The sequence below is a fragment of the Crocodylus porosus genome, unplaced genomic scaffold (genome assembly GCF_001723895.1).
Source record: "Crocodylus porosus isolate Cpor-Errol unplaced genomic scaffold, CroPor_comp1, whole genome shotgun sequence".
NCBI classification, from domain to species: Eukaryota; Metazoa; Chordata; order Crocodylia; family Crocodylidae; genus Crocodylus; species Crocodylus porosus.
Genome location: NW_017728935.1, coordinates 3,929,996 through 3,957,213, shown reverse-complemented (window position 1 = coordinate 3,957,213; position 27,218 = coordinate 3,929,996). Strand labels below are relative to the sequence as shown.

The 27,218-nt window shown below is 49.9% G+C and overlaps 1 long non-coding RNA gene across 1 annotated transcript; it reads left to right on the top strand.

The window, feature by feature from the left end:
- The first annotated feature begins 117 nt into the window (after positions 1-117).
- On the top strand, positions 118-19,435 carry LOC109317808. The gene is made up of 6 exons (XR_002103121.1): positions 118-378; positions 1,592-1,796; positions 13,109-13,228; positions 16,486-16,636; positions 18,007-18,114; positions 18,260-19,435. It is a non-coding gene; the product is annotated as an uncharacterized LOC109317808 (long non-coding RNA).
- Positions 19,436-27,218: the final 7,783 nt, after the last annotated feature.

Below are 27,218 nucleotides of genomic sequence, written 5' to 3'. Positions count from 1 at the left end.
AGGAGTTTGCTTTGACTCCCTTGAATCTGTGCAGGGTATAGGGGGGTGCCTTGGGAGTCTGCCTGAGAAGGGGAGGCAGGGGGTTTATTTTCCATAGAAAACCATTGCTGCCTTCTGCCTCCAGCCAAAGGTCTCCGCTCCCCTCCAGGGTCTTCCTCCCCTGACTGGGTGAGCAGCAGCTCAGGCAGCAGAGAGCATCCCAGCCTGGTGCGGGGCACGTGTGAAATCCAGCCGGAGGGAGAGGAGCAAGGATAGGGCAAGCACGCCACCGCATGGAAGCCAGGGATGGCAAGAAGAGGCATCCTTAACCCCTGGGTGCTGGAGGAAGGCGAGCTTAGCATCCAACCACTGACTGCATCTCCATTTCCAGAGGATCTTGTCAGTCGCTTCACTTGAAGTGGGGAGCAGCGGGCGGGGGGAAGGGCTCCTTCTCTTTTGGGGCAGCTTCTACGGCCTCTTCCTCCCTTAGGATGAAGAATCTTTGATGTCCTGTTATTTTTCGTTGCTTCAGGGCGAGAGCGAGGGAGAGAGAAGCGGCAGAAGGGGCTGGGAGGGAGGACACGGCAGAAGGAAGGGAGCAAGAGGGAGATCAGTCACTAGCCGGCTTGATAACAAATTCACTGACACAAGGAACAATTTTTCCCTGACGCTGCCAATTCCTTAATGACGTCGCCCTTTAAGGGCCCCGGAGGGAGGGGAACTTTGACTCTGCAGAAAACCCTCTGCTGAGACAGAACTGCTTTATTTAAGGCCCTGTAGGGCCTCTTTAAATATTAAAGGCTGAGCAATAATGGATGATGTTAGTTTAAGCTGTATGTGTGTAAGAGATGCTGCTATGAGAGCCCACATTTACCCAAGGCATGTGGCTGAAGGGGGGGTGTGTGTGTGTGTGTGTGTGTGTTTGTCCCGGACTGTCAGGAATAGAGAGAGATTTATTAAAGGCTCCACAGGGGATGAAGGGAGATGCACAGATCCTGCTTTCAGTTACACTGGTGGAAATCCAGAGTGACCCCATGACGTTACTCCAGTATTACCCTCTACTGCATCAGCTGGTATAAATCAGCAGTGCTCCATTGACTTCAGTGAGCAGCCCTAGGCTCATTGCTCCCATACCGTTACTGCTCCTTGTCTGTGCAGCACCAAAGAGGGTCAGGGTCAGGCCATGTTGAATTAGATTCTGTACAATGCATAGTAAAAGACAGCCTCTGCCCCAAAGACTGGAAGGGAAGTGAAAATAAGGCTGGAGAAGGGAGAAGTGACTTGCCAAGGGTCACAGCAGGTCAGTGGCAGAGTCAGGGATGAATCCCAGGTCTAACAGACTCCCAGTGCAGTGTCCTACCTGCTGGAGGATGCTGCCTCTCTGCTCGAGTCTCTACCAGGTCTGGCATAGTCAGAACATCCCATGCAGAATATACATGAGTCCTTATTTGCATTTAAACATACTCGCCGGGCTTCTAACTTAGGGCTAATCTGCAGTTATCATCCCAGGGCACTTGGAGCACAACCAGATGAAGATCAGCGGCTTGTGAAAGATCCTCTCTCAGCTGAACTCTCCTTTTGCTGTGTTCCCATGCTACTTGATTGACTTCAGTGGTGACACTCCTGATTCAAGGAGAGAATCCAGCCTCCTTGGAGCAGTCAGCCTGCCTGGGGCTGCGCGCAGAGGCAGAAGCCCTTTCGTCTGAGCAGCTGAGATGTACAACCTAATTAAATCGGGATCTCTGCATCTATTCTCATCGTCACAGAGGCCGGCACAGAGCACAGACAGGTCCACGGTGCAATCAGCTGATGAACAGGTAACCAGGATTCCTGGGTCCAGAGCCCTTCGCAAGGTGCTCTGGGGATCCCCACACATTTGCAACAGAGGGTTATGTGGCCTCTCCAGAGACTAGCACCTCTGAGGACCCCCTTGGGAATGTTTCTGATGGTCTAAATGCTTTGCTAGGCTGTGAGCTGGGCATGTGAGCCCAGGTTCTCCAGGGCAGCAGCAGCATAGTGCATTCAGCGCCCAGTGCTCTTGATCCCATGGTGGAGCTGTTGTTCATATGCCCCAATTAGTCCCCAAGACAGCACTACAGCTGAGTGCCGGTAGTTAGAGCAGGGCCTAAGATAAGGATCCTTCCCTACTGGTAGCAAGGAAGAGGTGTCGCATCCCAGAAGCATGGTGCTGACATCAGAGAGAGCCCAATCCTGCAAGGTGTTCAGTGCCTCCCATACCCCTCGCTGACATGGTTGCGAGTGGGGGGGATTTGGTGCCTCTTGGGGACTGGGTGTCTAGTCTGCAGCCTCCCCAGCTGGGAGAGCAGCACATCTGCATCTGGGAGCATGGGTGAGCTGTAGCACGCTCGGCTGTGACAGGGGCATCACTTGCACTCCCAGGCACTGCTTGCCATTCCTGAGCAGTTCCCATCCCCTCCTGGGCGAGCTGTGGTGCTGACTCCAGTCCTCTGTGGAGTTCAGCTGATTTTCTTCTTTGTTCTCAGAGGAAGGGGAAGACCAAACTGAAACCAGTTTTCCTTGTCACTTTGAAAAGGGCCTCGGGGGCTGAAACACAGGCCTTTTTGCCAGGGCGTTGAGAGCTCCAGGACAGCGGCATGGGACACGGGGAAAGAACGGCACTGCCAACGTCTGTGAAAGTTCAGATATAACCGAGCTCCTCTTCTCTTGTAGGGGAATGTCTAGGACTGACGCAGCGCATTTCCATGGGTGCTTTCCTGTGCCTGTTGTTCAATCTGCGTGGGGTCTTAACTTACACTTTGATTCCTGCAGGGGTCTGCAAAAAAAAAATTAAACCGGTTCATTGATTAACAAGTCCACCTAAGTGAAGGAGTAATTCAATCGGAGACCACCGCCGTTATAATTTTAAAATCTTACGGGAGGGCTCTAGTCTCTTGTGGGGGGCTCAGCCCCCCACGTTCCCCCATAATTTGCAACCTGTCCATGACAATGCAGATGGGAAATAATAATAGTGTGCAAGGATCCTGTCATATTTTCATATGCGAGGAGTTCGAGGCCTGCTATAGGTTGAATGGCAGAGCAGGTCAGAACGGAGATGCTGCACCCCAAGAAAAAACTTTGCAAATACATTGAGCAAATACATTGGGCAATCCCATTGCCCTGGACTGGGATGAGAAAGGCATCAACGAAAATCAGAACATGTCACTGAATACATTTGAAACTTTTTTTTTGTTCTGATTTTGACTTTTCTCTTTTGTAATTGAATTTATATAAAAAATATATGGGTTTCAAATGAGAAATCCAAGCTTTCTGCTTTGAGAAGGTCAAAGTGGGACATTTCAGCATTTTCAAAGCAGTTCCCCCAACCAGGTTTTAAATGAAATTGGCCTGCAACTCATACCTTCTTGTAAAACAACTGCAGTGTCACTGAAACAGCATTTCCCAATGGGCAGCATTTTTATGACAACTTTTTTCTGATTTGATCTAAGGAGGGGGCATGGCAAAGAGAATAAAAGTAAGGTTTCCAGGAGAGATTGGGTTGGGGGCCGGTGTTGGAGCAGCTCTGAACAAAAATACCTTCTGAGCTTGGCTCACAGGGGAAGCTCGGGAATTTAAAGGAGTAGGATGCAGGGGGGAAAAAAACCTAACAAAGGCGACCGACAGTGTGGAGATACCGACCACTTGGAGGCATTTCGGAAGGGCAGCAGCTGTTAACTTCTGTTTGTTATGTGCAAATGTAGCAAAATTGCTCCAGCTTTAACACGGCTTCATCCAGGGTTAAAGTTGCAGTGGCTGTGCTGCATTTATATTATTCTCAGCTTGTCCACAGGTAACTACTAGAATGTAACAGCTGCTGCCTTTTTGAAATGGCCTCAAACACACCCGTGTCCATGCCCTTAGATACCCAGAGCACAAGTGGCAAAGCTTCCTTTCGCTCCCCAGTGATGGGAGAGTAAAGCTGGCTAGTACTGAACTATGGCTGCCCGTAACATGCAGGCAGAAGGCGACAGCTCATCTCTGCCAGCGCTCTCCCCTGACGTAGCTGGCACTGGCCGCTGCTGGGCACAGATGGACTAGGCATTTCAGTGGCCTGATCCGGCGCAACAATTCTGAGGTTTCTGCGCCGCATGATTAGTCCCGTTTGGTAACAGTCAATTAGCTATCGAAACATTTTATCGGGATAATAAATGCAGAACAGATGTGCAGGGCCAAATTCACTTGCTGGCATAAATGAGAGCAAAGGGATTTGGCCCCTTCTGTTTTTTGGGGGGGTGGTTCATACACAGGCAGCAGGGAGGCTCTCACCTCTGCCATGCGCTAGCCCAAGGGGGTGATGTCTGGGTGGGTTACCCGCTGGGCAGTGTGTGCCAGATGCCACCCTCATCTGCTCCAGGCAGAGGAGAGGCAAACTGGCTTGAGAGCCTGGTTCTTTAATTCAAGCTGTATAAAACTCAGCCTTTCAGCTTGGAGGACCCCAGAACATTAGCCAAGAAGGCAGCTGTCACGCCAGGCCTGTTAGAAGACCTAAGCCCTTGCATTTTGCAATTGGTCCCTTCATCTGAGAAAGGTCCTGAGGGAGCCACCTATCAGCACTACTCCAAGACCCCACCAAATGGACATGCTAAAGAGTATCACTTCCTGGAGCTGTTGCACATGAGCACAGACCTGCAGAGAGGGGACAGTCCATACAGGACATTAAGGTTTGCCTGGGGAAAGCTAGTCCTACAATCCTTTCAAATAGCAGTTCCCAAACTAAGACTTGAGACCCTAGGTGGGGTCATGGCATTCGAACAGTAGGGTCCCAAGCCCTACAGAAACACAATGGTAGCAGCCAAGCTTGGACCAGAAGTGGGGTTGTGAGCCTGGAAGCAGGGTTGACATGAGAGAGGATTAGGAATTGGTTTAAAGGAATTGGGTCCATTGGGGGAAAAAAATGCTAGGGTAGATTTCCACTTTGAGGCCATAAAACCTGAGGGGGACAATAGAGGAAAGGAGCCCCTTGCTTCTGTGGGTAGCTTCTGTTTGTTTAATTTGTCTTTAATCCCTTCCTATCAAGGGCCTCGCACTGATGCATTATTTATGATGCACAAAGTGCTGTGGCAACCATCCCATCCTCTGGAGCCAGCCCATGCTCATCAGCCAGAACTCAGAGCAAAAAACAATGTCTCTGCCTTCTGTGTGGGAGGAGGAGAAGGAAAGGGTTGGAAAAAAAGATAAAGACTTCAAAGTACTTGAGCAAATATTTACAGGTTCCAAGACAAAAATATATCTACAGTGTCATCCGGAGGATATAGGGGCTCAGGCTAGAAGCAAAGGCCACTCGCAGCTCCATTTGTTATATTGATTTATAAAGACTATGTATATTGATTTTCATGGGCTGTGCATTTAGCAAGGATGCGCAACTAGGACGAGACCTGTACTCTGGTGTTGGCAAGGGGCCATGGAGATGACTCCTGCCTGTTCCCTTTTCTGTAAAGTTAAAGTTTTGGAAACACCCCCTTGATCTAGAGGAAGTGTGATGCAAATGGGGAGCTTGCTCCGGGTGTGGAGGAAACCCTAGCTGGGGATTTACCTGCTAATGCGACAGTTTGAAGCAACGTAAGCCTGATCCTGAAAGGTCCCTTCAAGCTGCTTAAGGAGACCCTGGAATGGATCTCTGGGCACATCTGGACTGAGGTTTAGCCATCCCTCATCCACTGGGAAGAGGAAAACTGGAACTGGATTTCTGTGTCCATCTGAAATGGAGACGTAAGTGGACCACAGGGGCCCTGAATGCCCTCAGGGATGTGTCTGTCAAGTGAGGGAGCAAGTAGAGCCAAAGGATAAGGATGCCTGTGTAGCCTTCAGATGGGGATAGTCCAGGCTGGTGGCCTAGGGACTTCGTGCTGTGTGTCATTGCCAATCCTCTGAGCCTCACAGGATGACAGCATTAGCCAGGGCCATGGGTGCTGTGCACAGACATTGTGTAAGCTCCTTTCGAACCCCTGTGTCCATGCCCCTCCATCCTGCCCCAAAGCTCCCAGGCCCTGGCTCCCTGCACGCAGTCAGCCAATGCACCTCTGTCCCTACCCCTTTGTCATGTCGATAAGAGGCTTCTGCGTAGACGCCCAGCTGAGTCTCCCATGCTCCAGCCCCTTCCTCCTGCTGCGTTGAAGCGCCGTGCCCCGGCTGGTATCCAGCACACAAGGGAGGATGGTGCCGCAGAGCAAGACCTGCTGGAGAAAGTGGCGGAGAAGCCGTGTGTAGGTAACCACATGCTCCAGGCTGACCTGTTGCCCTCGGACAAGTAACGGCAGCTTGTTGTGCCACTCGCCTCCTCCTGTGGGGAAGAGGCTGTTTGTTCCCCTCTCTACATGGCTGAACTTTTGGCTGTCAAGCGCCACTCGCTTTTCTCCCCTTGGGACAAGGCAGGTGGCAGAGATGATGCTAATTTGTTGCAGTTCGGTGAAGGTAGGTTCCTCTCGGGTAACTCCTTCATTGGCACTTATGGGCAGAAAAACATGATTTATAGAGTTGGATCCAGATCCCAAGCCTGGAAGGGCTTTGACCTGGGCTCTGGTTCGGACCCGGCATGGAGATAACAGATCTCTGTGCCGGTTTGAGAGGGGAGGTCTGCACCGGGGTTTTGGGTTGTGCCCTGTCTCCAGCTGGCAGGTTACCAATGAAGCTTCAGATCGTATGACTCAAAAGCAGCTGTGTTGCTTAATAGCTGAGGGCCTGCAAAGAACCATATGCACGGGTGACTCTTTTTTGTCTTTGCTTTGCTGAAAAACGTACAGGCTCGAGGCTTTTTCAGGATCGGGCCCAGAGCACGGTGTAGGCTGCCTGTTGCCACGTCTGTGCTGGAGGGGCAGTGGGGAGTGAATTCATGTGAAAGACATTAGCTTGACAGCCTTTCTCAACACTCAACACCTGGTTATCCACAGAGACGGTACAGCATGGGCTGAGGGACCCGGAGCTTCCCAGGGTCATGTCTCAGCCCTGACCACCCAGCTGCCCAGTTGAAGCCTTAAGACCCAGTTCTGGCGTGACTCGGAGAGTACCTGGGACCTAGCCTCACGTCTGAGATAATGTTGCAGTGTTGTGCCTCCAAAAGTCTGCTATACCTCTGGTGGTCTGCATTGTACCCTGGAACGTGCACATGCATGCGTGTGTGTGTCTGTATTCACAACCGCAGTTGTCAGAGCACAGCAGGCGGCCTATACAAATAGCCAGTCTCATTGGGAGTAACCAGTGTGTCCTCTAAGCTCACAAGCAAATTCTGGATATGTCTTACCTCTTAGCTCAGAGGCCTGGGTTTCCTTGTCCCGGGCCCTCAGCGGAAGGTGGCTCTGCAGTAAGGTGTGTTCTAGTTAGTGCTAGGTTGTGCTCAAACCTTTCAGGAGTAACCCAAGGCTGCAAGCAGAAGTGGCTGCAGGTCAGGACTCCACAGTAAAATCACAGGTGGGTGCAACTGGACTAGAATGATACCTTAGCAGAGCTGGGACAGGGTGGTGAGAGCTGTCCTATGGGCGGAGGTACAGTGATATAGGGGGTGTGGGGCCAGGCTGTAAAGGGGGCTGTTGGGTAAGGTTGGGGTGTATTGGCAATGCTATGTGCAAGGAAGCACGTAATGGCCAGATGGGTGAAGCTGCACTTGCAGGAAGGATCTCGGAGCACCCTGTCAAATGTTGCTCTCATTTACCTTGGCACACGTTAGAAGTAATTCCAGTTCAGTAGGTCGAGTTACGCTGAATAGACCAGGGTTAGATAAGTGATCGCTTCCGTGATTCAAGTGCTCGCCAAGAGGGAGACACCGGCATAGCCAGGATTTGGATAAGACGCCTGCCTTTGTCCAGCTGGAGCAGTGCAGGCTGAAGTCACTGCCCCAGTAAGGATGGCTCAGGTAGCAGTGACACACGGATGGTAATCACTGGCTTACAGATGACAGTAAAGCACTCGATGGCCAAGATGACCGGCAACCACGGGGCACCCTGAGCTAGCAGGAGCCAGAGGGAGAGCAACCTAACAAGAGTGGGATGAGAGAGGTCCGAGGCCGCACTGACTGGGAGCCTGGTCTAGCGCCTGCAGCATACGGTCAAGGAGCAGGGTCGCATTGGTGAGATCAAGGACCAGCAACCTCTCCTTTTACAGCATCTAAATGGAGCTTACACAGGGCACAAAGACCATCTCTCAAGCATCCTAGAGCCAAGTCAAATGCTTAGGTGCCTCCCTCAGTATCCTGGAGCCCGCTGTAGGCTCCAGGGATCACTGCTCAAAGTGCTCATCATTTGAAGTCAGTGGGCCTCAGTCTGAGTTGGTGCAAGCAAGTGCAGCTCCAGTCGCATGCGTTTGCTGACAGCCACGTCTGAATCCAGCTTTGTGGCTTTAAAAGCATATCCAGTAAGCCTGTTCCTGCCACAGGTGGGGAAGCCAGGGCAGGTGCTTGTGTGTGCACACATTTATTTATCAAGGGGTAATCACACCTCAGGGGATCTTGAGCATTTAGCCTGTGCTAGGAGCCTGTTAATGCCACCGGCAGGTGATTATCTGCTGATAACTACACATTCTGCTCCACTTCTATGAAGAACGGCAGCTCCTACTGCTTCCCATCAGTGTAAACTTTCTTCCCCTTTTTTTCCTTCCCCATAAATCCAGGCCCTCCTTGCCTGTTGCTGCATAGAAATGGGAACCTGAATAATAGCAAGCGCCTGAAAGAGTGTAAAGGGTTGGCAGCCGCTTTCTGTTCTCAGGCAGAGAGAGATCTCCCTACTTCCTGATGGAGACCAGATATTATTTACAATCCCAGGTACAGCTCTAATGAATTCAGCCTCTTTCCCTGCCTGCAGCTTAAGCTGTTTCTTCAGAGGTATTCATGATTGGAAATTACAGTTCCCTCACCCCTTATCTTTTAATACTTCACTGCTTGATTGCGATCCTTTCTCTGCAAGGGTTTGTTCTTTGTGCTGTGTTGCGATCGGCCAGCTAAGTCGGAAGCGACTGTTTCTGTTTGCTGAGAGTGTGGATACATAATTAATTTGCACGCCTTTATTGCAAGTGTTTGTGTCAGCGCGCTTCCCTCATGCCCATGTCCGCAGGAGTGAAACATCAAAGGGCCTTGAGCACGGTCGGATCAGGTGTGTCTAAAAGCACAGCTGAATAGTCACCGAAAATTTTCTGCGGGATTTGCAGAAAACATCATTTTCTGCTCAGAACACGATGGGCTGCACTCTGCTTCCAGTCCTGGATGCTGGCCATGTCATCTTCCCACTTCCTGAGTGCAGCCACGTCTGCCTTCAGCCCCGAGCATGCCGCACAGCCTCTCTTTGCTCCTGGGTTTGGATTATGCATCCTTGCCTCCTCCATGATATGCCACAGAGTCCTCTGCTGTGGCCCAGACAGGACCCATCTTGCCCTTTCGCAAGCAAATGAGACCTTTCTCCCCCTCTCCGACTGGACTTTCCTTCCCCTCCCAAATACTGACCAGGTCCATCTTTTGTTCTTAAAAAATGGCATGGCTCCAAACGCTGCGGCTTTGCCACTGTAAGATGCATTGCTTCAGGCTGCTTGTTTTACATAAAGGCTATAGATAGCACCTTCCAAAGAGAATCTGGGACAGTCTTCCTTGCTCCGGGAGCCCTTGCTGATGCACCAAGCAGATTTTGCCCTCCCCCACAGAGACAGATGTCTTCTGTTTATCCCCAGAACTGAACAGCGCAGGGCGAGTTTCCACGCAGTGCTTCCTGACCTGGAAAAAGGCCCGTGAGGGAAGTTCATTCTCTCTGGCTGTTTTAATCCTTGGTCTCTCAGCTGAAGCTGCCAACACATGAGCACAGTTATCACTTAGGAGATGATGCTCATGATCTTGCATTCTCAGAATGGGACAAAGCCCTATGCTGGAAGAAATGCATTAATAACCCTTTGTCACTGGGATTACAGAAGTGTGTAGGAGCCCCAGTCATGGGTTTGGGACCAAGTTGTGCTGTGCAACATGGAACAAAAAGTGCAACGATGTCTCAAAGAGCTTACAAACTAATAAAGTGTGGGGGCTTTTCTGGGCAAATGACTCGAGCAGATTATTTTGTAAGCCAGATGCTGTTACGATATCGGTCTGCCGGGCAAAGCCGGCGATGCTTAGGACATGGACTGAGGACAGATGGTGCTGGTGGGCTTGGACTTCCACGCAGATCTGCCTCCCAGTCTTCCTTGCAGTACAGAAAGGAGGTACATTGCTTCGGCTCCTCATTGCTATCACGGTCCTGAAGGAGGTAAATGAAGATCTAAACCTGGTCTTGTGCTCTTCGGGAGATGATGACTGAGAAACTTTTCCTGCTTTGTATGGTGGGCTGAATGTAAACCTGAATTTAAGCCTGTTATTTCTCTGTGCCTTCCTCATATTGCCCATGTGTACCGGAGACCAGATCGTAATGGATTCCAGTAACTGCTAGAGATCTTGAACCAGAACCCAGATCTTCTTCGGGCCATGGGAATGATCAGCTCTGAGTCCAACTTTGCTACTGGAGACCCATGCTCTCTAATGGACCTAAATCAGATCATCAAGTCTGAACCTTCTCAGAGTCGAGGCAAGTTGGGATGTGGTCTTCCTGGCTTTGTTTCTAACCGTTTCCAATCGGAGCTGGATCCAAACCACTGATTTGTGAATCAAGAGACTCTATATCCACTATCTCAGGGGTTCTCAAACTTAAAAAGAGGTCGCTAACTTCCCAGGGGTACGCATGGCGGCACAAGGAAGCGGTGTGTGGAGGCGGCGCGGAGTGGTGGATGGCGGCAGCTGCTGCGTGCGAGGTCCCTGTCCCCTGCTGCCACCATCCAGCGCTCCACGCTGCCACTGGGGTCACGCTACCACAACATTTTAAAACCCCTGCAGTATCTCAAGGGCTTCTGAAGGCCACGTTTCAAAGAGATGTGTGTCAGTGTGTAGTACCTGAGCACGATATCCCCCACACACTCACCTAAGTAAAAGTCCCAAGTACGTACATGCATATGTTATAAGGTCTGTATCTGTAACCAGCTTCAGCCAAAGAGGTTGTAACCAAAATAGTAATGAAAAAAATGTCTGATTTCACACCGATAAGAGGCCTGTATTGTTCTGGAGTGGCGCACTGTGAAGCTAATGTGACTTAATAAACTAAGCCACTCAGCTGCTTTTGAGGAGCCTGCACAATGTTACTAATATAATGTCCGGATGCTGTGAGACGGTAGGTTCCAGGCTTGCTGGCTCCTAGAGATACAATCTAGGGATCAAATACTCATCCAGGACAAACCTGAGTAGCTCCATTGATTTCCTCTCTGGCCCTAGGTATAAAGTTGGCAGAGTTCCCTTCCCACCTTCATTCTTTTTCAGGAGCTCGGCTTTCTTCCCTTTGCAGCTTCTGGTAGGTGAAGCAAACGTCAGGCCAGATCTTACAAGCTCTGCTCTTTGCTTGATTTGAATCTAGATGTTCATCAGGTTAGCAACAGGCAGAGCAACACCCAAAGGACTCAGCTCTACTTGGCAGAGGAAAATACTTTGCTCCGGACAAGTTCAGGGCAGAAATGTAGAGTCCTCCAACATCTTTTATCCACTAAGAGTGAAAATGGAAAATGGTGGTGTTTGTTAGACGAGGAAACTCTTGTACACTGCATCCCAGAGGTGAGCTCCATGGTTGTATGAACAACTTCATGCCCAGGGTGTGACTGGAGAATCAGGTAACATCTGATGAAAGTGGAGATCACGTGTCTTTTCCAGTGCGGTTCAGTGGCTTCTGTCCTCAACAGATGGACGTTTTCTTCTCCCTGGGCCAGAGACTTTCTCTTATTAGGTATTTGTACTACACCTAGCACAATGTTTGGCCTAGTTTTTAGTGTATGTGCCACTGGATTGACCATCCTAGTTCTTCTGGGTCTGCAGAGCCAAGAACTGCAAAAGGAAGGCTGGTGAACAAACCATGGACCAATTCTCCTTCCAATTTGCGCACGTTAATAAAAATCCATCAGGAAACAAACAGGCCTTTTGAACCCTTCCCTCCAGGCCACACATGTCCTGAATGCACCAGCCTGACTCCCCCAGAGGGACAATTTCCACCTCGTTGTCTTGCCCCGGCTCCCAGTTGGCCTCCCAGATAAAAGTGATCTGATGCAATGAGTTAGCTTTGCAGCACTAAAATATGGCTTTGTGACTTTAAAGAAGGGCTCTAAGGCCCCATCCAGCTGCTGCACAGGTCTGATGAAGAATATATATACTTCTTCTCCCACACCCCTCGCAGTAAATCTTCTGCAAGAGTTATTTGAAGGGAATCATTCCCAGGTGCAAGACTGGAAGCTGAGAATCTGGCCCAAGTGGCAGAATTATGTTAAGTGCATTTGGCTGAGTTTATAATGATTTTCTCTGAAAGCTTTGTATGAGTCTCTTAGGAAGGACAAGAACCAACCCCAGATGACAGCAATATCCCCCCCACAAAGCCTGTCCTAATAGCAGAAAAAGCTGGACATAGCTGGTGAGCTGAGTGACTTATCCCTGCCTAGCGATCTCACCTGACTGAAAAGGGGTTAAAGCAAGACACAGCCAGAGCATTATGGAGCCCATATGGAAAGGGAAGAAAACCCTTTATCCCGTAATTGGATTCATTCCTAGCAGCTCCTGGCAGAGGTGAGCCTGAGTGGAACTGGCAGGTCATGATCTGCAAACCGCTGTCAGCCCTGCTGCCCAAAGCAGGTTACGTGTGCACCAACTTGTAGATCAATCCATTAGAGTGGATCAAATAGATTTCAATGTGTGACAGGGAGAAATAGGACACAGATGCACTTACAATTTGGTTGGGGTTTTTTTCAAGGCTGGATTAACTCGGTGGCAGGTGACAGCTCCAACCTGCAGCTCCCAGCCCTCTGCTGGCAAAAAGGATACACAGGTTTGCAAAGCGCGGTTTCCCCGTCAGCTGCAGCAATTAGCTGATATTCAGCACCTTGCGGGGTTGTTTCCATTAGGCAAAATCGATGCTGCGTGGCAGATCTGTGCCTGGTGTAATCTTGCTTACTGACAAAAGAAAGTCACAGGATCCTGCTTACCTGACCGCGGTAGCAACAAAAACACGAGCTGAGGCATTCCCCTCCCAAGTCTGTTGCTCCGGTGAGCCCCGTACCCAAGAAGCCCTGTCTCTCTGCTTCCTCGCAGGGTCCCGCTCATGAAAGATTCTCCAGGGTCTCTGGTGCTACAGAAAACTACAGACTGAAGGGAAGTTGGCAGGCAAGAGGAACACCTGGAGTTGTCCAAAGTTCAGAGCCATCTTCACAGGTATTGTGGATCCTTCTTCCTTTCTGTTCATGACTGCATTGGGGCTCCTGTCCCACTGCTGCTGATCAGATAACAACCCTGTGGGTACTTTAGCAATGACTTGCATGGGGGAAAAAAGAGCCCTATGAAATACCATCCTTCCAGAGGAGCTGTAGACCCTGGTCTTTTTTAAGCAACAGTAAATTAGGATGTAGCCTATTGCGGTGGCTTGCAAGATACTGATTTAAAAGCATCACTTCACACCTTGCATGATGCATAAGCAGCACAGCCGTACAAAGCAAGGGAACATGGGTACAATTCTGTGTATATGTGGGTGCGTCTACATGTGCAATTAATGTGAAGCAGTAGACTTCAGAGTCTATTGCCATTTGAATGTGTACCCAAGCAGAACACCGCATTGAGCAGGCCAAAGCAGTCCTAGCTGGCAGGGGGGCAGCCTGCCAGCCCAGGGCTGCTCCCCCTGGCTCAGCCTGCTGCAGAGGGGCTGGCTGTGGCAGTGGCTACACACGAGTTGCTGCAGAGTTTTTTACTCCACAGCAGGATAGTTGGTACTTGTTTTTACTTGTATTGGTCTACTGTGCAGTAACTGTCTCGTGTAGATGCGCCCCGTGTGCAGCAAACCAAGCCATCTTCTAACATGGGTGATCCTAGAATCACAAAAAAATGAGGGTTGGAAGGGAGCTCAGGAGGTCACATCTAGTCCAACCCCCTGCTCAAAGCAGGACCACCCCAACTATACCATGTCAGCCAGGGCTTTGTGGACTCTCCATCCTTGGAGGTTTTTAAGATCTGGCTCAACAACCTCCCTGGGTAACCTGTTCCAGTGCTTTACTGCCCTTCTCGTGAGAGAGTTTTTCCTAATATCCAACCTAAACTTCCCTTGCTGCAACATGAGCCCATTGCTCCTTGTTCTGTCATCCACCGCCACTGAGAACAGTCTGGCTCCATCCTCTTTGTAAGCCCCTTTCAGGGAGTCAAAGGCTGCTATTAAATCCTGCCTCAGTCTTCTCTTCTCTAGACTAAATAAGCCCAGTTCTCCCAGCCTTTCTTCATAAGTCATGTTCCTCAGCCCCTGAACCATTTTCATTGCCCTCTGCTGGACTCTCTCCGACATGTCCACATGCTTTCTGGAGCGCGGGGTCCAAAACTGCACACAGGACTCCAGATGTGGCCTCACCAGTGCTGAATAGAGGGGAAGAATCACTGCCCTTGGTCTGCTGGCAACATGCCCACCAATGCAGCCCAGTGTGCCATTAGCCTTCTTTGCAACAAGGGCGCACTGATGGCTCATAAGCATACACTGTTGGTTCATGTGATCCTCAGGGCAGTTTCCACGAGAACTTCCCTCATTGTCTGTCTCCACACTGAACTGGGATCAAATCACTGATGCAGCTTTGCTCTTGGGAAAAAGATTCCACTGGGGCGGGGAGAGCAGCGGTAACGCCTAGCGCCTAGAGCAGGGAATTGGCATTCGGGGGCGGGGGGTGAGTTAAAGTCCTGTCTTTGCTATTGAGTCCCCATGCAATCTCAGCAAGTGCTGCTAAGTGTCTCCAGTCTTCAGTGGAAATGATGGTGCCCGGCACCTATACTATTTATGCTCTCTATTTTGTCCCTAAGAGTCCCACTCACAGCTCAGGGACTCGATGGCACCAGGCACTGTGCAAACCCGTTTAAAAAAAAAAGTCAGTCTCCATCCTCAAGAGCTCCCAGTTAGGAGGCAGATGCCCCAGATTTCATAGAAAGGTTTCATAGGTTTCATAGACATCAGGGCTGGAAGGGACCTCGGGAGATCATCGAGTCCAGTCCCCCGCCTGAACGGCAGGAAGTCAGCTGGGGTCATAGGATCCCAGCAAGATAGGCATCCAATTTGCTCTTGAAGGTGTTCAATGTAGGTGCTTGAACCACCTCCGCTGGCAGGCTGTTCCAGACCTTGGGGGCTCGGACAGGAAAGAAATTCTTCCTTATGTCCAGCCTGAAGCGGTCTTGCAGGAGTTTGTGACCGTTCGACCTCGTCATCCCTTGGGGCGCTCTGGTGAACAAACGTTCCCCCAGATCCTGGTGGTCACCCCTGATAAACTTATAGGTGGCCATCAGGTCACCCCTGAGCCTGCGCTTTTTCAAGCTAAGGAGTCCCATGTCTCTCAGCCTATCATGTGAACCCTTTGGCCTTCACTGTGCTGTACCTTCTTCTCTACGCTGAACATAATAATAGCAGTCCCTGCAGAGGGGTGCAAGATTTAATTACAACACATGAATCATTCGGAGATCCTCAGATTATAAGGGAATTGCATGCAAAAGCTTTGTAAATTATTAAAGCTATTATTAGCTTCTTACTGTAATGTTCCCAGCCACTGTACAAACACCCTCATCAAATGCAGTGTCTTAGGAAGTCCTGGTTGGACGTAGTACATTTTATAGGACACGGGAGGAAATAAGTTTAAAAGGTCCCCCCCATTTCAGTTTTTGAAGTTCATTCGGGTTGTTGCCCCAGTATCACAGCATGCTGGAAGCATGAGATAACTGCATCCTGGCTTCATAGCAGTTTGTACCTCCTACGTCTGGGGGACAAGTCAGAGCCAGAGGGTCAAACCTCCCACTGAGAAAGGCCGGTGGGAAGCTTTCTACAGGTGCTGAATCTGTGTCTCCATGCAAGAGCCTTCTCCTGGGCAGCTCCTGCCAACTGAGCAAACTCCTACACCTCCCTTTGTTTCCCCTTGGACTGAACTGTCATTTCCTCCCTTGCCTGCCACGCTTGAGTATGGGGCCTGGTCTCAGAAGGCCTCAGCAGTGTTACTGCAGCACCACAGGTGGGACATCAATCCTTGCTGCACTCTAAGCTAACCCGGCTGCCCATGGGGACCTGCCCTTTGAGAGGTGAACCTACAGAAACTGCCAACCCTAACCATGGTAGTGGGGTTGCCAACCCTCCAGGATTGCCTTGGAGTCTCCAGGAATTAGAGAGAAATCTCCAGGAGACCGCTGAGAGTCACTCAGGAGATAAACGATAGGGCATTCATTAAAATAAATATTGAATGCTGAATCTGATTTATAGAGTTGTCCAGTAGGGTTTTAAAATGTAACAGTAATGTGCATTTGCCTTCCTGATGTAAAGTCATTAATGTCATTACATCATGTGATGAAACCTCCTGGAATAGATTCAAACAGAGTTGGCAACCCTACATGGCAGCCAAGGGGCTGCTAGGCTTGGGAAGACCTTTGACTTTTTTTCTTTTTCTTGTTTCTTTTTTTTGTGGTAGCACCTGTTTTAGTGCCTATGGACCCCGACGAGAACCAGGGGCTCACCACGCTGGGTGCTGTACAAGCACATAGCACAAGGCATTAATGAGCTACCATCTGAAAGAGAGAGACAGCAGGCGAATTCAGCAAAACAATGGGCTGGCAGGCCAGGTAAACAAGCCAATAATCAATCCTTCCCCTCTGCCCTTCTTAATGAGTCTTGTCTTCTGTTTCCCTTTTGGAAACCTTTTGAGGTTGTTTATATGGAAGAGGCTTTTTCTTCCCTGCTGGAGGCTGCACTTTTGTTCCTCAGGCAAAACCCCCACTGATCTGAAGGGAGCTTCACCCAGTTTGGGTGAATCAGCCACACCTGGTCTGATTCCAGGCTTCAGGGCATGAAAAGCTTGATCGCAACAAAAGCAGCAGGATTTTTGCCCTGGTTTCACCTAGGATATTGCACTGTGTTCCAGCTCTGATCAATCATCAGCCCTTTCTCACAGAGTATTAAGTATTTCCATATTAAGCTAGGTTTTTGGTTTTTGCCTATTAAACTGCTCTTTATTGTAAGTGTTAATGCCCTATGGAAGAATCAGGCCTTGCTATGCCTGTATGGGTCATCCTTTCCCCTCCGCAGCCCCATGGCTGTGTTTCTTCTGGCCCTAGCTGAAGGGATCCTACCTTGCTGGCTTGAAGATAAAAAAAAACAGAGAATTTTTATCCCTGGTTGCAGATAAACTGTAACATTCACTGCACAGGATTTCTGGAATGAAAGAGGCAGCTCGCCCCTGAAAGGGCTGATAAATCCTGTGCATCCAAGACTGGCTTAATCCAGTTCACAGTATCACAAAATCTCCAGGGACCCAACAGCATTGAGAACAGCTATTTCTTTTTCATGCTACAGTTCGCACGTTGACGGATCATCTCCGCAGACGAGGCTGACAGATCGCATGGGGCGAGCCCCGGGGTTTCTTTCTCTGCAGTTTATACCCATTCCTTCCCCAGACTAAACATCCTCTGGCCTCACTGGGGGGTGAGACGGGAAGGGAGGGCTGCCCCAGGAAAGACCCCTAGGATTTGGCCTGCCTGCCAGCCAGCCACGGCACTTCATTTTGCATCCTCTGTGCGAGCGAGAATATCGTACATCATCTTCCTGCTGATTCGACTGTGCGAGGAGCCCATGCAAGCAAGCTCTTTAATGCACTTCTCGTTGCCTTAGCATTCCGTCTTGCTATGCTTAACCTGATATACGGTTGTTTGATATGGGAATGGGGAGGGGGTGGGCTAGGGAGAAGTAATAGGAAAATAAAAGGTCAGTGGGTGCCCTGTATGTGTAAAGGCTAAATTGCTCTTTCATGCAGTCTAATAAGTATTCCCTAGGAGTGGGGAAAATGGACTCTTTCCTGAAATGCTAAGTGTCTTACCCGCTGCCGGAGTCACAGCGCAGGACTGTCAGGCACACAATGCCTTCCATTACCAGCCCTGCTGTCTTTGGGGGCCTCACGCAGGCATTCGCTACACGCAGTTAGGTCTCGTTTTGGCAGAGTTCTTCGAAGACGTGGCAAGCCACCATGTGCCAGTGCTGTACCCCTCTCCCCCCAGGATGGAGCAGCAGGGGGTTCAGGCACCTGGACAAAAATTAATAACCAGAGGTAACAACTTTCCTCCTTTTCCCACTTTTATCTTTTTCCTTGATCCACTTCCTCACTGGAAAAGTTTGGGGTGGAGGAGAAAAAGAAGGGTCCCAGGACCAGGCCAACCAAAGCATCTTTTTCCTCTCTTACACCCCTTGTATAGCTAGTGTAGCCAAGATGGAGAAGCCAGCATTTTCAGAAGCGACTCACACTTGAATAACTAATGGCCAGCACCATTGTCCTGAGGTTCAGAGAGGCTAAGTGTCTGCAGCTCCCACAGGCTTCTGCTGGAGCGACATGGGCTCATCAGCTCTGAACACGGAGGTGTTGGGTATCTTGAGCCGGGCTCCAAATAACTGAATCCAAACAAAAAGTACTCCATCTTGATGCAGTGTGGTGCTGTGTTGAGATGCCAGTGCTACTGGAGCGTGTCTACGCAGCGCAGTGAAGACTCATGCCAGAGGTACTGGCTGGAGATTAGCCAGTGGGGCTAGCCTGGAGCAAAGCGCCACTGTCATGGTTATGCTGCTTCTAGTGCCAGCTTGGCATCTCTACACAGTGCGGCTCTTCAGACATGTCCTTAGCAGCCAGTTTTGGAAATGCCAGCCTAACCAGGGCGTAGCCTGAGAGGCAGGGATTGCAGAGCCGGGGTCAGACCACAGGAGTGCTTTGCTCTCCATTTCATTGTCATGCTGCCAGACCTCGGGCAGCGGGAGTCAGTGCAGCCCCTTTAGCACCGGGCACCAAACCACAGCTGCCGAGGCTGTGACTGTGTTTGTAGTGAGGTGCCCGCAACATGGAGGTGATTCTGCTTTAAACGAATGCTGGCTTTACAACAGGTCCTTCCATCCAAAGGTTATCCCCACCCCATCCTTGATCACCCATTCAAAGCGTTAGAGCATCTAACGTGGAGCCTAATCCAGAGCTCGTTGCAGTCGGTGGGAAGATTGCTAATGAAATCTGGATTGGGCTGGTGGCTCTGGATTTGGTACCTCCACCTGGCAGGCGCTGTGGGAGGAGAGAGAGGGAGAGAACCCCTGGCCGATAGAGCCACCTGTTCATTGAAGACATCACTATTTGCTGATGGAAACAGGCGGCCGACGTGTTGCCTGGAATCAGCAAGGGTTAAATCCTGCTATTGCTTCTCTCTCCCACCCTTGCTACACAGCAGTGAATTAGCATGAGTTACACCACAGAGCAGTGGGGAGAAATGTGACTGATGCATGAGGAGGGGATGGAAACAGGAGTATGAGTCTGTGCACGTAAAATATTTATGCCCTAAATTAACATGCGCTTTAAGCTCGTGCATTTCAAATATTTATACAGAGCTAATATTTAGGGGGAAAATGCATTAAAAGTTGCCACGGGCACTTTATTCATTAGTAAGGATCAGCAGTCCCCGGCAGCAGGGCCTTCTGTGTCCAGATCACATCCCCGCATAGAGAGCAGTGAGGAAAATGCTGTCTGGAGCAGATCTCTCTCATCCAGCTGGACCAAGACTTTCAAAGCTGGATGCCTAAAATTAAGCTCCTTTCCTCTACATTTAGCTGTGCAAATAAATAGCATGTTCAAAAGTGCTAAGTACCAATTATGCCAATTACATACAGCGTTTTGAAAATCAGGCCATTTATTCATTTGCTCCAAGATAGACTTAACAGTCTAACTTTAGGCAACCGGATGCTTAAATCTTGCTCAAGAACTTCCATCTGTCCATGGTATTGCAGTACAGCCTGTATAAATATCACAAACAGACCAGCCATGGCTAATCAATGCCCATGCACAGATCAGCGTGGTCTGCTTGGACTATTGCTTTACCCTAGAGGGGAAATTCAGACTTGCACTGGCACCCCATCCATTAAAATGCCCCAAACACAAGGCAACACGATGTGCGGGGCTCCAGAGGAAATACGAGACTTTGGAAGGATTGTTCGTTGCTGCAGGCAAGGAGAAGCACCTTTTCCTTGATTCCCTGGGTGTCATAATTGCTATACAGTTTCACGGGGATTAGCCACTGCCTGTTCTCTGCTAAAATTCCTCCAGATTATGTTGACTTCTTTAGCTACCGATAGGGCTGCAAACAAAGCCAATATCACGCAGTCTCTGCTGATTTTGCTTTATGAAACACTGATGCTGGAGAGAGGGATTGCAGATCAGGAGCTGTTGCAGGGAGGGACCTGGTTAGGTGGAGGTTTTGGGGACATATTTCAGCCATTAGAGGATCACGAGAAAGCTGGGCTGGAAGGGTCCTCACAAAGACATCTAGTCCAGCCCCCTACTGAGGGCAGGATCAGCCCAGACGAATCCATCCCAGCCAAGGGTCTGTCTAACTTGCTCTCCAAATTTTTCAAAGATCGAGCTCTTCCACACACACACACAGAGCCCCCTGCAGCCAGCTAAACGAAGCCCTGGCTGGGATGATGTTAATGGGGATGGTCCTGCCTTGAGCAGGGCAGGGGTGACTGGTGCCTCCCGAGTCTGGGGGAGTAGGTATCCACTCCTTCTGTGCTGTGGATTACTGCCCCCTGCCCTCCTCCCCCGACATGCCCCCAGCCCACGTGGCAAAAAAACTGCCCTGTCCTGAGTGGTGCCGAGTAGGGAGATAATCTTGGGGGGGGGGTACATGCCCCACCCCACCCCTGCTCCCCCTACCAGTCACCTGTGGAGCAAGGGTTGGACTAGATGTGACCTCCTGAGGTCCCTTCCAAGCCTCATTTTCTATGGTTCTCTGATTCCAGGCAGGCTGTGCCCATATGGAAACTTAAGAAATGATGGACCTGATCCACAGGTAGCAAAATTGCCACAGTTAATATCACTTGCCATTTACAGCGTGTTGGAACTAAGAAGCCCCGGCCATGGCCACAGCCACTGTTGCGTTCGGTGCTGCGCAAATGTAGAACAAAAAGATGGTTCCTCTCCCAAAGTGCTTTCAGTGTCAGCAGAGCTAGGAGCATTTCATTGTTTTTACAGCAATAGGAGATCTGGCCCCTTTGTTTCAAGTGCTGCGTTCACCTTCCGTTCCCGGTGACACAGGTAAATGGGGGCATCGCTTATATAACTGAGATGAGAACCTGGTGTACTGTATCCAGTTAATGCAAATGTGATTAATTCTACAGTCTTTCCTTTTATTTTAAAGGTTATTCCTTTGGTCCAGGAGGCTTCATTGCTGATGGACTGGAGCACTGCCAGCAGCCACATTTGTGTGGTAAAAGGGGACAAGCCATGTGAAAGTTTAGCACTTGGAAAAAGTGACCTTTCTTGGTAATTAATTTGTCGCTCCCCGACACCATCTGCTGACTCGTCAGCTGCATCCATCATAGGCAGAGGAAAAAACCCCCTGAAAATTCAGTTAAAATGAAAGCAAGTGTCAAATGAGTTTTTGCAAATTCTTTAGGGAAGACAAGCTAGTGAATGATGTTTCTTTTGCCCTAAACACTCACGCGCACACATATACACGCTCCAAGGGAGAGAAGCTATTTGACCTCTCCTAAAGATTTACAACCGAGCCCATAACGTTGTCCTTGTGATAAACTGTAATAAATACAAAGGGATCTGGGAAGCATCTTAACTACTGGCAAATTTTGTAAGGAATGGTTTGGCCCAAATGAAGCATTATTGACTGAGATGACAGCAGGGAAGCTATTGTGAAAGCCAGGTAAGGAGCTGGAGTTTGTACACGGTGTATCGACCAGCTGTGATGCCGGGCAGGAAAGAAAAACTGCTTTTAATTGGCTTGTTTCACGGTTCGCCCCTCCTTGTATCTGGCCAATATTGCCAGTGCTCAGCATTCAATCAGAGAGGCAGGAATGCGACTTCAAACAACAGATGTAACACTCCGGAAAGCTATTAAACAGAGTGGGCTTTCATACATTCGCTAACTTGTTTATTCCCTCGCTCCTTTTTTGGCTCAGGTTGGTTCGCATGGACCCGAGGCTCCAGTGAGATGTGAAGTGAGCATCCTGGCCAGTTACAGCTGGAAAATTCCATTTGGTTTTTTTCCCCCCAAGAGTTTGGAGGATTTCACTTCGGTGTCAGGGGCTAGTTTCCACACTGGGTGACTGCAAACTGCCTAGCCTGGGAGTCCATAGACCAAGCCACTCTTTAGATCCTGTCTTAAAACCTGGTGGCATTGCCGTGCACTGCTGGAGACTGACCCAAAGCCCTCTGACATCCTTGGGGGTCTTTCTGTTGCCTCCAAGTGGCTTTGAGCAGGTGCTTTGGGGAGTAGTTTGGCCTTTTTAAATAGAAGTGGCATTTAAGTGCTATGTAAAATGAGTCTGGCCTGGGATCAAGTGCCGCCCAAGGGACCGAACAGATTAAGTATTGCTCTGCCCTGGGGGTCCTTTACATCTGTGCAGAGTGGTGCAGACTGCTCCCATGTTGGGTTGCCCTCTCAGCGTGTGCTGCTTGTGCCTGGTTGCAAAGGATAGCCAAAGGCACAAAGAGACACAGAGAACCTATGTCTACGTGTGTCTAGTGAGGAAAGAAGATCCAAGGGTGAGGGATCTAGCCTGGGACGTGGGTGGCATTGAGTTCAGGCTCTTACTGTAGCCTGAGCCTCTTGGGTAACTGTGGGCAAGTGGCTTAGGCTCTCTGCCTCTGTTTCCCATAGGAAAAAAAAATAGGAATGATTTTCCTGGGTGGAGTTATGAGCATACATGGGTTAAAGACGGTGAGGTGCTCAGGTGTTATGGTAATGGAGGAAGGGAAGATACATAAGAGTTAAGTAAATCCTACGGACTGGCTTGAATGTCTCTCTCTCCTTTGTCTATTCAGTCTGTGAAGCTCTTCAGGATGAATGGTGATAGATAAATTTAATATGTAAAGCTTTATTTATTACTTAGCTCTATATTCCTTGTAGGTCATTCATTCTCTCAGATCCATGCCTGCATAATACCAAAAAGTCAAACTTTACCCCAGATTGTATTTGTCTCTGTGGCATCACAGTTGTTATGTTTTGTGCGTGAGATGGTAGCATTTAGAAAGGCCAGCTGATAACCGGATGTCCTTGTGCAGCTGTCATGTGCGTGAGGTAAGGGAGGCATCCTGCCCCAGTCAAAGTGGACAAAACAAGCACAGGAATGGGGCATAGGAAGGTCCATTGTGCTATCTTACAGGCACAGAGAGTATCCTAACAGAACCAGGCAGTCAACACAAGCTTTTTGTGTCTGAGTCCATTGCAGGAACCACAAAAACGCCCTCCCCTCTAATCAGAGAGACCTAGATTGGTACTGAATTTGACCCACAATGTAGATCCAGGGAGCCAACTCCTTCAATGACCTGGGTGCTGCTCCTGCTTTTGCCAGTCTTTCCAATGAGACTGGCTGCTCCCTCACACTGGCACCAATGAAGCCAGGGGTGTCAGATTTACAACCCACAGGCCAGATCCAGCCCTAGTTGTGTTGTGTGGCCCTTGGGGCTGGGATTTTGGGGGCTGGGCCAGTAGGGCAAGGCCAGTCACTGAGATCCAAGGCATGGAGCCCCAGTGGGGACATGCATCAACAGCATGGGGCAAGTGATAGATGCGTTAACCCCTGCCTCAGCCAAGTCCAGATCTGGCTCGGGGGCAGGGGACTTGAAGCGAAGGGTGGACATGAACCAACCTTGGAGCACTTCTGCCCAGGCAGTGAGAAATGGAACAAGGAAGGGGTGTGAGGGGCAGGCAGCTTGGATGCTTTGTCCAGCACGACCCTTGATCCATGGTTCATGACTGCCCTAAGGCAGGGTGGACCCAGACCAGCTGAATCACCCTGAGGGCTGCCACTGGGAACTCTCAAAGCAAATTCCTTGCAGAAGGACCTGCTGCCTGTGTGACAAAACTGTCTCCATGCACTTCAGCTATCTGCCCACCCCCTCTCCGGGAGCCATGGGCACCAATGATGGGTGGTGATATCCTACCAGTGCTTCTGGCAGGTATATAAGGGGTAAGAAACCAAGCAGGAGCTCACAGGAGAGACCAGAAGATCAGAGTCCTACCCAGCTACGTGCACGAGGTGAGTGTCTGGTGTGCTCGGTTTCTGTTTGTGGTGTCTGCGGGCCGGAAGAGCAGAGCTCAGCGGTGGGATGGGATGGGATCGGGTGAGCTGAAGGGAGGTTGCAGGTTCTAAGCGGGAGGAAAAAACAAAAAATTCAGACCTCTCTAGGGAGGAGATTGGGGAGATGAAATCAGGTTGATCAAAACATTGGGCTGTGACTGGATCTCGTACACAACGGCAGAGTAGAACAACAAATGGGAATGTTGGCATGGGACCTTTGCCCGTTGTCAGAACATTTTTTGGGTGGGGCAGGTGCTAGTCGGGAGTGAAATCCCGGTGAAACTCACACTTTGATATGGATGGGACCGCAGATGCTGGGGGAACGAGGTGCCAATGAACTTTCTCCCACCAGCTGCCCTGGTCAGTCTTTATTTCCCCACATGCATGTTGAACCCTGTGCAGTGAGCTAATCAGAGGAGCTGCTTATCTTCTGAGGAAGTCGTGTTTCTCAGGGCTCCTGGGTTCCACACCCGGCAGGGCTGCCGCATGGATCTTTGTCCTCAGCTTCCCCGTTCGATAAACAGGGATGTAATACCTGTTGTGTTACCTCCTTCACAGAGGAGGCTGAGTTTAGGTTTACGGATGAGTGAAATTCACCCCCGTACACAAGATGTTTGCTCCAGGCTTCGGAGGTGCTGAATAAGCTCTGATAGCACATAGATCTCCTGCTTGCTTTCACCTTGCTATCAAAGGGTATGTGTAGACTAAATGCACGACACTTTAAAGCAGGTTAAATGCTTTTGCACCGCTTTAATGGTGTTGGTGTTTGCACACGTCAGTGGTGTACCGTGCATTAATTTGAGCCAGTGTAGCACATGTGGCGGTGTAATGTGCCTTAAATGACTTTGGGGTGCAGCAAACTAAAACACCTCCGAGGAGTTTTAGTTTACTGCCCTACAGCCATGGAGCAAAGCACCAGGGGCCATGCAGCTCAGGGGCTGTGTAGGCAACCTGGCAGCAGCCTGGGAAGGCAGGCTCCGCCAAAGGAAAAAAAAAAAGTGGCAAGTCTGATCTCCCCCGCCGGACATGGCGGGGGGGCACAGAGGGAAGCATCAGCCCCCCACCCCCTAGCCCAGGGACTGCTCCACCCACTGGCAGCTCGCCCTCCTCTCCCCACTGCTGGAGAGGCAGCTAAGACATGGGTGTACATGACACAGGGGTTTACTTCGCCCTAAATTGAAGCAGTGTTTTTAAAAACCCACTGCTTCAATTTAGGGCCCCTGTTTCATACATGCCCAAGGCTCTTCTCTGCTCCAGTCTCTCTCCTCTTTTCTTCATTCTTCCTTCCTTCATCCTAATTTCATTTCCAGTTTTTGTGTCAGGTCTCCCTCCCTCTGACCTCTCCCAGATCAGAAGGGCCGGGCCGGTCCAGTCCAGCTGCCATCTGCAGAGTCAATGCTCCAAGAGTTAGCTGATTTCAAACAAACTTTTAAATAGGAGAGATGGTTCCAGTCTACTGAGGTTGGGAAGGGCAGGAACAAAATCAATGTGTAAACAAGGGGAAAGGTGCTTTCTGCTTGTCCCTCTCCACATGAGCATTGATTACTTTGACGCCACTCTCATTATAGCCAGTTAGCACCCGTCAGACAGTGGAGGATGTTTCGGGGACTTGCAGTGTCTCATGTCTGGAGCGTTACACTTTGAATGCACAAGGGATGAATCAGAGGCAGGTTTTGTCTGGATTAACTCTTGAACTCCCCTCTCTGGTCCTGAGCTGATGTTCATCAGGTGAAGGGCGTGGTCCATCACTGCACAGCAGATTTTTACAGCAGTGAGAAGGGGGTCAAAAATGCTCCAGGCCTTGCACCCACTTCACGTGGATCTCCAAGACAACATCAGGTGCTGGGAGCATACAACCCAGCTCCACGTGCTGCACTGCGGTGCCACTCTCATTCCCCTTGCTTTCCACTACCTGGGAAGCTAAGTCCAAAACAAGCTGCATCTTTGCCTGGGAAGACACTGGACTGAAGTTGTAAAATATGAAAGACATGTCCTGTTTACAAATTAAAGGACGTTCCGTGGGCCAGCTTGCTGATCTGGCAAATGCAGGGGGGTTTTCTCTGGGGGAGAACAGATTCACGCAGAGCTAGTCAATAGGAGATGAAGGCAGTGACCAGGGGGGGTTTATATGACAGTCCTTTACTGAAGTTACAGAATAAACAAAATGAAGCAAAAGAATGATCCCACTGAGATAACACCGCATATCAGAGCATACACATGGTAATTCCTGTCAGAAGAAAAGATCTGAGCCGTCCCCTTTTGATCATTACAGCCAAGCAAACGCTACGCTTCATGGAGACAGGTGGTGCAGCTGATTTTAAGGCACAGGTCCCAGTGCAATGCACGCGTTTGATAAGCCAGCCATTCATCGCCTGGCATAGGAGAGGAACCTCCGCAAGGGTCTTGTCCACTCCGGGGCTTTTTTGCTCCTTGTTCCGAAGCAATTATGACAGGACGGACCTCATTTCTCCTGTACTTAGCAGGAGTCACAGGGACACAGGGCTGAAAGGCATCTCAGGGGAACATCTAGTCCAATCCCTTGAGCTGAGGCAGGATTGAGCATACCTAGGCCATCCTGGCAGTTGTTTCGCTAATCTACTTGAACAGCCTCCCTAGGTAGCCTCTTCCAGTGCTTTGCTGCCCTCTGAGTTATATACAACCTAAGTCCTCCTTGCTGCAAGTGAAGCTGCTTTCTTCTTGCCCTGCTCCTGGTGGATGTGGAGGACAATTGCTTGATGCCATCTTCATAACCCCCCAGTGCCATGTCAACCATTACCGGGCCACATCCGCCTCTGTATCATATCAGCATAGCTCCACTGACTTCAGTGGAGCACATGCCCGTTTGCCCCAACAGGAAATCGGAAATGTGGTCCGACCATTTTGATCAGATAGCAATTCGCACCAGTGCGAGTGGCACCATGTTGTACAGGGCATGGGGCAGGCAAGCTCAAGGTGCCGATGGATCGATAGGTCTCAGCTGGTACATCACTTCCTGTATTACTTTGGTGGCATTTGAGATGGCCCTTTCTTGGCGCTCAATGCCAAAATGCTTGTTTCGCAAAAACTGCGGGCATGGGAGGAATATTCATT